Raw genomic sequence first — 10,385 nt, 5'->3', positions numbered from 1 at the left:
TTAAAAATAGAAGTAAACTCAGTTTATGAGCCTTTTCTGTCCAACTACTTAATTCACTATCAACAAATCTTTTTGCTTTACAGTAGAGTTTGACTCATTTGTGTCAAACAAAACAATGCACTATTATATCATAGTATTTACTATTTGCTCAACCGTGTCAAATATATTTTGCTGATTTCTGAGGCTTCCTTTTTATACAACAAAGGGTTCATGGAAATTTTATTATGTTTTAGAAATAAAAGATGCATCTAAAATTGATCATTAATTGCTGTGTAAATCTGACTCATAAGCATCACTGAGTTTTTTGTGGCTCACCAATAAGAAGTTCAGTAAAACTGTTGGAGCCCACAAACATGAAGAATAAAGGAAATCAAAATAAAAAACAATTTTTCGTAGCCTAAAGCTTTCACGTAATATATACAACCGTATAAATCACGAATCTCAGCAAAGCGTTCTTCACTCTAAAAATGTACGACTGGTCTAATCGGAAATTATGGAAGAAAATTAAATATATAATTTGCCAAAAGGTCCAAATTGAGCATGTTTGCAAATGTGTGTCAATAATTAAAATAAATTAGGGAGCGTATGTTGCCCACTGATTCTGCAGACGTCAATGTGTGACTCCACATCTAAAATTTACCCAGTTCGACATTGGCTTCACAAATCAAAGCCCCCAGAAACAAGGTTTACAAAATAAAACATAGGAGCTTTGGTAGCACATTTAGATTATTCTCTCATGTGGATTAGGTGGTAACTGTCTGTTAGTTTCCAGGCTGTGAAGCACTGTGACTAAGAAAGATGATTCCCTTGATGTTCACATGATTCCACCATGTATGAAGACATGCATGTCAGGCCAAACACGCAAGACCAATCCTTTAATGATGAAAAATTAACATTCCTGTGTCCTTGAATTCCAAACACAAGAGTTATATTCAATTCTCTCATACAATGGCTTACACCCAGACAAATACACATGAATAGACACAGCAGTGTAAAATTGACTTTGCAAATTATAAGACAAGCAGAGCAGCATGCACACAATCATTTAAAATATCAAGAAAAGTCATTCAAAAATCCTCTTTTGTATGACTAACTAATCTAAAACTACCTTTTCCTCTCATTCCCTGAGCCTGCAACATTTAAAGTCATGCAGGAAAACACACATGGAATGTGTTACAATCCCACACCTGTGTGGACCTTTTCCCAATAAATCAGACCTCCCTTTGACTCAAATGTGTGTAACAGGTCTGTGTTTGTGTGGGATCCCAAATACGGCTGCATTCAGCATCTGTGCTGGTTAGTTTATCTCCCACAGGGCTCTTAAACTAACCCAGACTTTTTTGAGCACTGAATGCTGTAAAATACAAACTAGGATGAATCCATCAGATCATAACGGTGGTAAACTTTCCCTTCTTATTTCCTTAAAAAAACAGGATAAGGATGCCCAGTGAAGAATGGCCACATCAACTGGCTGCACTTATCTGTCATGTTTCTGTTTTGGCTTAGTTGCTACCATCTGTTCTGGGCTGCAAAAAGGATGCCGGGCTCTGGGTTGTTGCGTACGGGAGTACACACTCCTTTCACACCAGTGGGACTTCCTCCAAGGATTCCTTGGCGATTATTCAGTCGTGACGTGGAATATGGCATCATTGCTTCAAGTCCTGCTGTTTTTAATACCATACGGCTGTGAAGACAAACTTCTCTTATCTTTTCTCACCTATTTAGAATTCTTTTCTGTTTTTATCAGTGCCTGGATAGCTCTCACTCATTAAATGTATTGCTAGGTATGCATTTGGGTTGGAAAGTTTTACAAATAACCTTTTTTTTTTCCCAAACAGCCAATCTTTACATCATTCCAATAAGGAAAGAGGGATTAAACAATTATCTTCATCTATTAAATCATAACAATTATCATTATCCTATCTTTCTTGAAGTAAAGCAGTTTGGTCTGTGCTTAATTTCAAAGTTCAAAGTGTCTACAGTCAGCAGGTTCATGCCCAGCTTTCTGGTTTGCAGCTGCAATAGGTTGAAACTGTCATCAAGTTCACAGTAATTTTTTGGGGGGTATGAAACTTGATATTTACTATCAGGTTCCCACCTTTATTAGTTGGTATATTGTTAACCATAACATAGAAACACATGTAAAAAATTGTTGTTACCCTTAACTTGAGACACTGCAATCAAACAGTTTGTGTACCTGTCAGCAGAGGCTGTGAAAGCATTAACTGATCCTGTTGTGTTTGAGGGACACCATCTTAAGATGGCATTTTTCAGCTTCTTCCCCAGATGTTCATCAGGATTTACATCAGGACTTTTCAGAATAGTCCCATGTTTTGCTCTAAACCATTCTTGGGTGCTTTTAGCTGTCATTTCTAGCTGTACATATAGGGTCATTATCCTAGTCTGGAAAAGAGGTGAAGAAGTGTGTACAGGCAGGATGGAACGGGTGGAGGAAAGTGTCAGGTGTGATGTGTGATAGAAGAGTTTCAGCTAAAATGAAAGGAAAGGTGTACAAAACTGTGGTGAGATCAGCAATGTTGTTTGGTCTAGAGACAGTGTCACTGAGGAAAAGACAGGAGACAGAGCTGGAGGTAGCAGAGATGAAGATGCTGAGGTTCTCTCTGGGAGTGACCAGGAAGGATAGGATCAGGAATGAGTACATCAGAGGGACAGCACATGTTAGAGGTTTTGGAGATAAAGTCAGAGAGGCCAGACTGAGATGGTTTGGACATGTCCAGAGGAGAGACAGTGAATATATTGGTAGAAGGATGCTTAGTTCTGAACTGCCAGGCAGGAGGCCTAGAGGAAGACCAAAGAGGAGGTTTATGGATGTAGTGAAAGAGGACATGAAGGTAGTTGGTGTGAGAGAAGAGGATGCAGAAAACAGGGTTAGATGGAGGCAACTGATTCGCTGTGGCGACCCCTGAAGGGAAAAGCCGAAAGGAAAAGAAGAAGATCCTATTGGAAGACCCATGACCTGAGACTGAGATTAAGCTTTCTGATGCTATCAGATTTCTTTTCTTTGTTTCACAACAAGGACACTGTTCTTCTCTTAGTATGCTTTATTTTTGCATATGTGAACATAAAGCGGATGTGTCTTGCCTGAAAGCACCAGTTGTGTCTCATCTAAAGGACATCCTCCCTGAAGCTTTCCTCGTTAGTCGTCTCCAATAAAGTCCACAAATGTCAAACAAGGACATATGGTATAATCTAACACTGATGTAGCTTAATCTTGGAGGTCACCTTTAATTCCATCCTGCTTCAAAGCAGTGATTTATTGTGATTGTCAGCGTTCGTCTGATCGTCCGTTCGTTAGTCCACCAAATATCTTGCAACCGTCGCAGATAGAAAGATGAAACAAAAAGCACATTACTCGGGCGGCAAAGGGGATGAAAATGAGATGATGACCTTGACCTTGAGAAAAGTAGGTCAAGGTCAAACTTAAACTTTTGTACACTCAGGAACCGTAGATCAAAGCTAGTGCTTTAGCTTTGACCTTTGACGTATGAAAGTAGGTCAGGGTAAAATTTTGAATTCAGGGGTTTCGTGGGATGTTGCAGTCTGTGACTGCATTGGTTCTAGTTTCTTCGGAGGTTGTTTCGGATTCTCTTTCCCATTTGTATTATCCATCTATTCAATCTATATCAATCTTCGTCCTGTGGCCAGGTTGGCTACAGACCTTAAACTTCGAAAATAATGTAATGACACAGTGTGGTGACGTCAAAAACTGAACACTTTATTAACTCTGCTTTTTCCGCTTCCAAAGTCCTTGGTATCACAACTTCCCCTCTGCTGGCAATTTTGTCTTTCCATTCATCTTGTGGGTGTTTTGATGCCAACATAAGAAATGGAAAGGAGGAAGTTACGTTTTATTAGTGTGCCATGTGTCTCTAGTCTGTCTCTTCCTGTCTGTCTGTGATCTCTCCTTGTCACTGAGTCTGATGTATGTACTGCATATATTTTTGGGTCCTCATTTTTTACTCGATTAAAATGCATGTGGGCATTGACAGAGAAACAGACTCTGTGTCTTTGTCTCACACACACACACACACACATAAAAATTTATATACTGTATATATATGTATATATGTACATTTATATCTGCTTTAGGTTTGTCCATAATCCAGTGTTGTTTACAACCAGCCGTTGTTTCTGCGGTTTGCATGTGAGGGTAGACTGTAAGCCTGTATGTACTCGTGGGCATCTTGGATCACAGTCAGGAGTAATAAAATTTTCAACAGAAACCATAGGTTGTAAGACTGTATCTGTGCTTTGATGGTTGTGACAGAAACTCAAACTCCATGGAATTAAAATTTATTGGGCTTTTTTTTTTTACTGACTTGAGATTTACCAGGTCAATAAAAAAGCCTGCTTGGTAACACAACTCAGATTTGTACCAGCAAATTTGGTGGTGCAAAGCTTCTTTTTTTTTTCTTTTCCTGTAGATAAAAGAAAAGTTAAAAACAGGTTCAATAAATCAAGAGAAAAGAATTGTCATGTGATGATAATAAAATTGCAAACTGCCCGAACTGCTCAGAATGCTAATGTTTAGAATCATCAATGTTGAGGAGGATCATAGAATCCTGTGTAAATACAATAAATGAGTGTCGACTGCATGATCGCATCGATACATAATCGCCTGCCTTATTGTTTAGGGGTCTATACATTTTTAATGTACTTTTAATGTTGGCAAGACAAACTGAAATAAAATATATATTTTATACCTCACATAAACCTTTGTCTGTGTGATATTTTTCTAGTGAGCAAACTTTTGGGCTAATTTTGAGTACTTTGAGCTCTCACAATAATGAAACAATCAGCAGATGGATTCGATTTTTATTAGTCCTGTAAAGTGACAATAGAGAAAATGAAATCTGTGACAGAAAACAAAGTTGTACAGCAGGTTGCTTTGCTGTTCTTGCTGAGCTCTTGCCACACAGCTACATGGTCCATACGATTGTAGATAATTCTATAAGACACACCATGGAATGTCTACCACTGACTTTGACTTTATCTAAAGTTCTACGACATTATATGTTTGGTGGATTGGAGTTAGCATTTTGACAGATGGTTCAGCCTATCATCTTGTAATAATGCTCGGAAGTGACTGGCCTTCTCCAAACGACTTCCAAAAACACCTTCCAAAATGACTTAGAAGAACAACTCCATGTGAAATTTCAGGTTGGAACTGTCCTCTTCCCGTGAAAATTGCAATTACAAAGATAAGAATAAGAATTCCTGGTCTTTCTGGAAGAAGAGATCGTGTATCTCAATGGGACCTTCCTGGCTGGCTAAAGAAAGACTAAATAAAATATTGGAGCTCAGCTTCTGGTGTGTGTGTGTGTGTGTGTGTGTGTGTGTGTGTGTGTGTGTGTGTGTGTGTGTGTGTGTGTGTGTGTGTGTGTGTGTGTGTGTGTGTGTGTGTGAATATAGAGCTCATGCTGTGAGAGACTAAAAAGTCATTTAGACGTTCTTGATCCCCATCCTTGTTCTTTTTACTGCTGTCTAGGTTAGTTTATGAAAAATCCTTTCTGGCTTGTGACTTCTTGTTGTATGGACCTCTTCTTTAGAGGTTACTTTCTGACCTCATTTTTTTGATGGTGACACACACATACACCTCTTACCACCACATGGTAACAACTCGACCAACTTGAACCGACTCTGACGCCGAACACACTTCAAGTGATTCAATGCAGGTACGATTTGTCCCTGTAAGCTGAGCTAAAAGATGGTGAGTCCTGTGATTTCAACAATGCGTATGGAGTACTTGTAATTCTAAATGTAAACGTCAAGTTTTGTTCAATGACAGCAGTAGAAGAGTTCAATCAGTCTTGTCACTGGGTTACAAGCAGGAATCAGTGGCAGAATATTTACTGTCATCAGTTTCAAGAGAGGGAAAAACATTCAGAATCCAGTTTCATCTGGTTACCCCTCCTCACTGCAGCTGACTGACTCCACAAGGAGTCTCATGTTTTCTCCCAGCAACTAATCAGGCTGGTGTGGTTGAGCTAAGTTTGATGCTCTGATAGTGAATAAAAATTAACTTCTGTTTATTCAGATCTGACAAATTTGTGAATTTGTTACTGTTAGCGTCATAATGTGTCATTTATAAGGAAGCTTGGCTCTTCACTGTGAATTCAAGCTCATATTATCAGAATGCACATTCCACATGTGGATTTACTATGTGTCTGCTTGTGTGTCTGTGTGTGTGTTGTAACATTTCTTGTGTTATTTTCTGTTTATTATGTGTGATGTCTTCACTAAAACATCAAAGCTGGCAGTCAAATCTCCTCTGATCCGACACAGGATTTTTTTGGTTAGCTGTCAGCTCCTAACTCTTAATGTCTTCATTTATTGAAGTTCTTCCCTATAATAAATGTTTTCTCAGCCCGTTTGTGTGTTTAATAACTTGTGATGGTGATGACTTGGTGATGTGAATTGGTGTGAAAGCATGTGCACTCAGTGTTATGGTTACACTATTGTGTGACTTAAAATATTTTCCAAAGATTGGCAGGTCTAGAACAGTGACTCCAAACTGACATCAGCAACTGTGAATCCTCCTGTAGACATCCGCCCGCTTACTGGCTAAACAATTTTTGCAAGGAGCACAATGTTGGTGTCACGGGAACTGATCTTTTTTCCCTCTGCGGCAACAATATGAACAAAAAAGACAGCTTTTATCAGGGTCAGGAAAGGTGGGTACTTCCTCTACGCTAGCAACCCTGAGCAGGAAGCTGCTGACATACAAAGAAACCAGTGAAGGAAGATAAATTCAAGGATGTAAATCCTTTCAAAACTCGGTGTTCTAAGAATTGTTGCTGAAAATACAGCTAAAGGTTACAGTCAGGGTTGATAGTGTTTTTAGATGGATTTTTTTGTGTGTGTTGAAAGTCTTTAAACTTCCCAGTACTCTGAGAGTAAAAGTCTGGCGTCTATGGTTGCTACAAGCCCTCACATCTGCTGCATTTGGTTTCAGATTAGATATTTCACAGACTGGAGATTAAGATTCCACATCTGTTGGATATTCTTCCAGTTAACTTCACAACAGGTTTTGAGCTGCCCTGGGCCAAAGACTGGGAGTAGGTACAGTTGTGACATACGGTCCTCTGCACAGACCTACAGCAGTGAGCCTTTAACTTGCCTTTATAGAACTGCGTACATGATTGATATTTTATTTGAGCTTATATGACTGTAGCTGTTCAGTTGTTTATTATATCTGAGTCACATAAAATAAATGAAAGAGCTTGTTGAGTGTGGTGAGCTTGCCTCTCTCAGCTGGATGTGTTGGGCTGTCAGAGGAGTCGGGCGTTGCATGTTCATGACAGGAGGGGTTGAGATTTCTTTTACTGTGTAGACACTTAATAAATCCTTCTGGTTTCTCCAAGACCATCACAGCTTTATAAATAAAGCTCTAAAAGACTTTGATTTAGCAACTTTACATTTATTTCTTCTTTCATTTTTTCATTTTTTTAGGAGTTTTTTGTTCCTCAGTTGAATTCACGTGGTGTCTTGTCTCATGTTTTTCATTTCATGATTCTATGTGATTTTCCAGTGCTTAATCTAAAAATTAAAGGTCAGTGTTTGTTTACAAAAGATAATCTAAAAAGACAGAGGTAGAGAAACAGAGAAATACTGACAGACAAAAATAGAAAGAGAAAACAATTCATTACTAGACTGAGAGGTGGCTTGAACCTGAAAACCAGCTGAGTAATATTTACCATTTTTGTCCAACCATGTTTCATTTGTTCATTATGGAAAATCTGGAAATCAAAATCACTTTCTGCTTTCCACTTCCTCCTGTTCTTGACTGTCACCCATGCCCCAGAGACTATGGGTCAGTTTACTCATGGCGTTGCAGCACTTGCATTGCTCACAAATCTTCAAACTCCTCCACAAGAGCTTTCAAGGGGATTATCAGTTTGCAGGTGTTTCCATAAAGGGTGATAATGCTCAAGCTCCCCGTCAGTCCTAAACATCTTTTCAAGTAGTGACTGAATTTCCTCTGAGACAGTAGTGATCAGAAACTCAGAAAGTAGAAATGGGAAAAATCCCTGTGTTGGTAAAACCACACCTTGAATTTTCCTGGAAAGCCAAACTTTTCAACATCCTTCAGCTAACCATCCAGCTCTTCAATGTTCTGGATGGAGGCTGTGTCCCTTTGAATACTGTTGAAGAACTTTCCCAAGTTCTTTATCAGCCTTTCATGGATTGATGTTCTAGCAATGGAAAAACAGAACTTCTGTGCCATTCTGCCCTCATTCAACACCAAAGAGCTTGACTTTGTTGGCTGAACAACATCCTGGTCCATCCCATCTGTTTTATATATATATATATATATATATATATATATATATATATAAGAAGAAGAATACTTTATTTATCCCCGCAGGGAAATTACACAGTCACTCAATACATGCTGTTGTGTTACTTCTTTTAACAATCAATGTATACACCGGCCCCCTGAACACAGCACACAAAGGGGCCTGCAAGCATGCAGTTACTACACATCAAGCAACACACATCAGGGAGGCAGAGTGATGGGCAGCGGCTTCTGGAACGCGCCCCAATTGAGCAGCTTGTAGGGGGGACGGTGCCTTGCTGAAGGCCACCTCGGCAGTGGCTGCGAGGTGAGCTGACGCCTCCCACCGTCAGCTCACACTCCTGGTGGCATCCTGGCGGGAGCGGGATTCGATACACCGATGGTTGGGGCGATCTGTCTACAAGACGTCTGCTGTACCACTGAGCCACTGCCGCCCTATATATATATATATATATATATATATATATATATATATATATATATATATATATATATATATATATATATATATATATATATATATATATATATATATATATATATATATATATATATATATATATATATATATATATATATATATATATATATATATATTGTGTGTGTGTTATGTTATCCCAAAAGTAAAAACAGAATATGTAGAAGCCATATGCAAGTTTTGACAATAGTACAATATAAAAACTAAAAACAGACTGTTAATTTCAATGATTTTATCAATAACAATGTCATAACTGTTTAAGTAAATTTATAAAAGCGTAAAATGACATATTTTCATCAAAATGTTAAAGCCTGGTAGTCATTCTTAAAAAAAAAATGTTTTAGAAATAAAGAAAGATGTAATACAATTTTTTCCACTTTTTTTCCAATAGATCCGGTCCAAGCTGATGTTGTATTCATCTGCCAACCAGCAGTGATGTCCCAAAGCATGGTTTGTATGTCAGATTTTCTTTCATATGTTGAACAAAAATAAGGATATATTGATTGCTCGTATCGTAAAAAGGTCTAAGTTGATCAGCTCATATCCCAAGGTTCTACTGTATATCCATTCAAGTGTACAGCTAGGAGGCTGAAGAAAATCTTCCCTTCAACACTGTGTAGCAACATTCTACAGAACTGGCAGATGGTCTTGGAGTCCTCCTTGTTAGAGATTCACACCACTGCAAAATGCTGCTGCTTTGACCGTCATGCTGGTGTAGAAGTTTGGGACAGGGTAGTAGACTTTGTGAGATATTCTCGCCTGCTCCTGGTGTTGACCTGTACGCTACCGCTTTCCGGTACACCTCCTGAATTTCTTTCAGGAGTGGCTCTCTCAGAAGTGAAGTGGAAGTAGACTGGTGAAGTGCTCAGTAGACTGTTGGTGTTATTACAGCCTAGGTCTTCCGGTGGGGTCACTGAAGGTGTCATGGAGGTGTTGGTGGACTTCGTCCTTTTAACAAACCAGGCATCCGCTGTGTCTCTACTCAAGAAGATTCGTGACAAAATCAAAGGAGTTGTTGATGAAGGGAGCTTGTTTTTTAGCCCCCTCCCTCCTTTGTCTCCTATGTTATTGTGCTTCTCGCAGGACTAGGAGCCTCTTCCTGGGAATGAGACACAGTTCTGCCAGCAGTGCCCTCTCCTCTGCGCTTGTTTCTTCAAGGCTTTCAGTTCTTTCCTGATGTTGAAGAGTTTCACCACCCTGTGGGTCTTGGTGTGACAGTACTGTTTATATGTGTGTGTGTGTGTGTGTGTGTGTGTGTGTGTGTGTGTGTGTGTGTGAGTGTGTGTGTGTGTGTGTGTGTGTGTGTGTGTGTAATTTCCCCTGTCATTGCAGTCTTTCTGAATCTCCGATCAGTTAAATTTAGCTTTATCGGAACCATGGATCAGTTAATACACTCTACTAAATTCATGTTTTTGAAATTCAATCAGCTCCCTCAAAATTTGTCAATGATGGTTTGTGCATAACATGAAATGTGTGTAATTTGATCAGGAGTCACATACTGTACCAATTCTAATTCTGTCTAATAACTATAAAACTATTTCAGGCTGTTGTTTCTGAAGACATTTGGAAGTGGTCAAGATTTGAATG

The sequence above is a fragment of the Antennarius striatus genome, chromosome 10 (genome assembly GCF_040054535.1).
Source record: "Antennarius striatus isolate MH-2024 chromosome 10, ASM4005453v1, whole genome shotgun sequence".
In the NCBI taxonomy this organism is placed as follows: Eukaryota; Metazoa; Chordata; class Actinopteri; order Lophiiformes; family Antennariidae; genus Antennarius; species Antennarius striatus.
The sequence above is the reverse complement of the archived record's forward strand: the minus strand, read 5'-3'. Positions refer to the sequence as shown.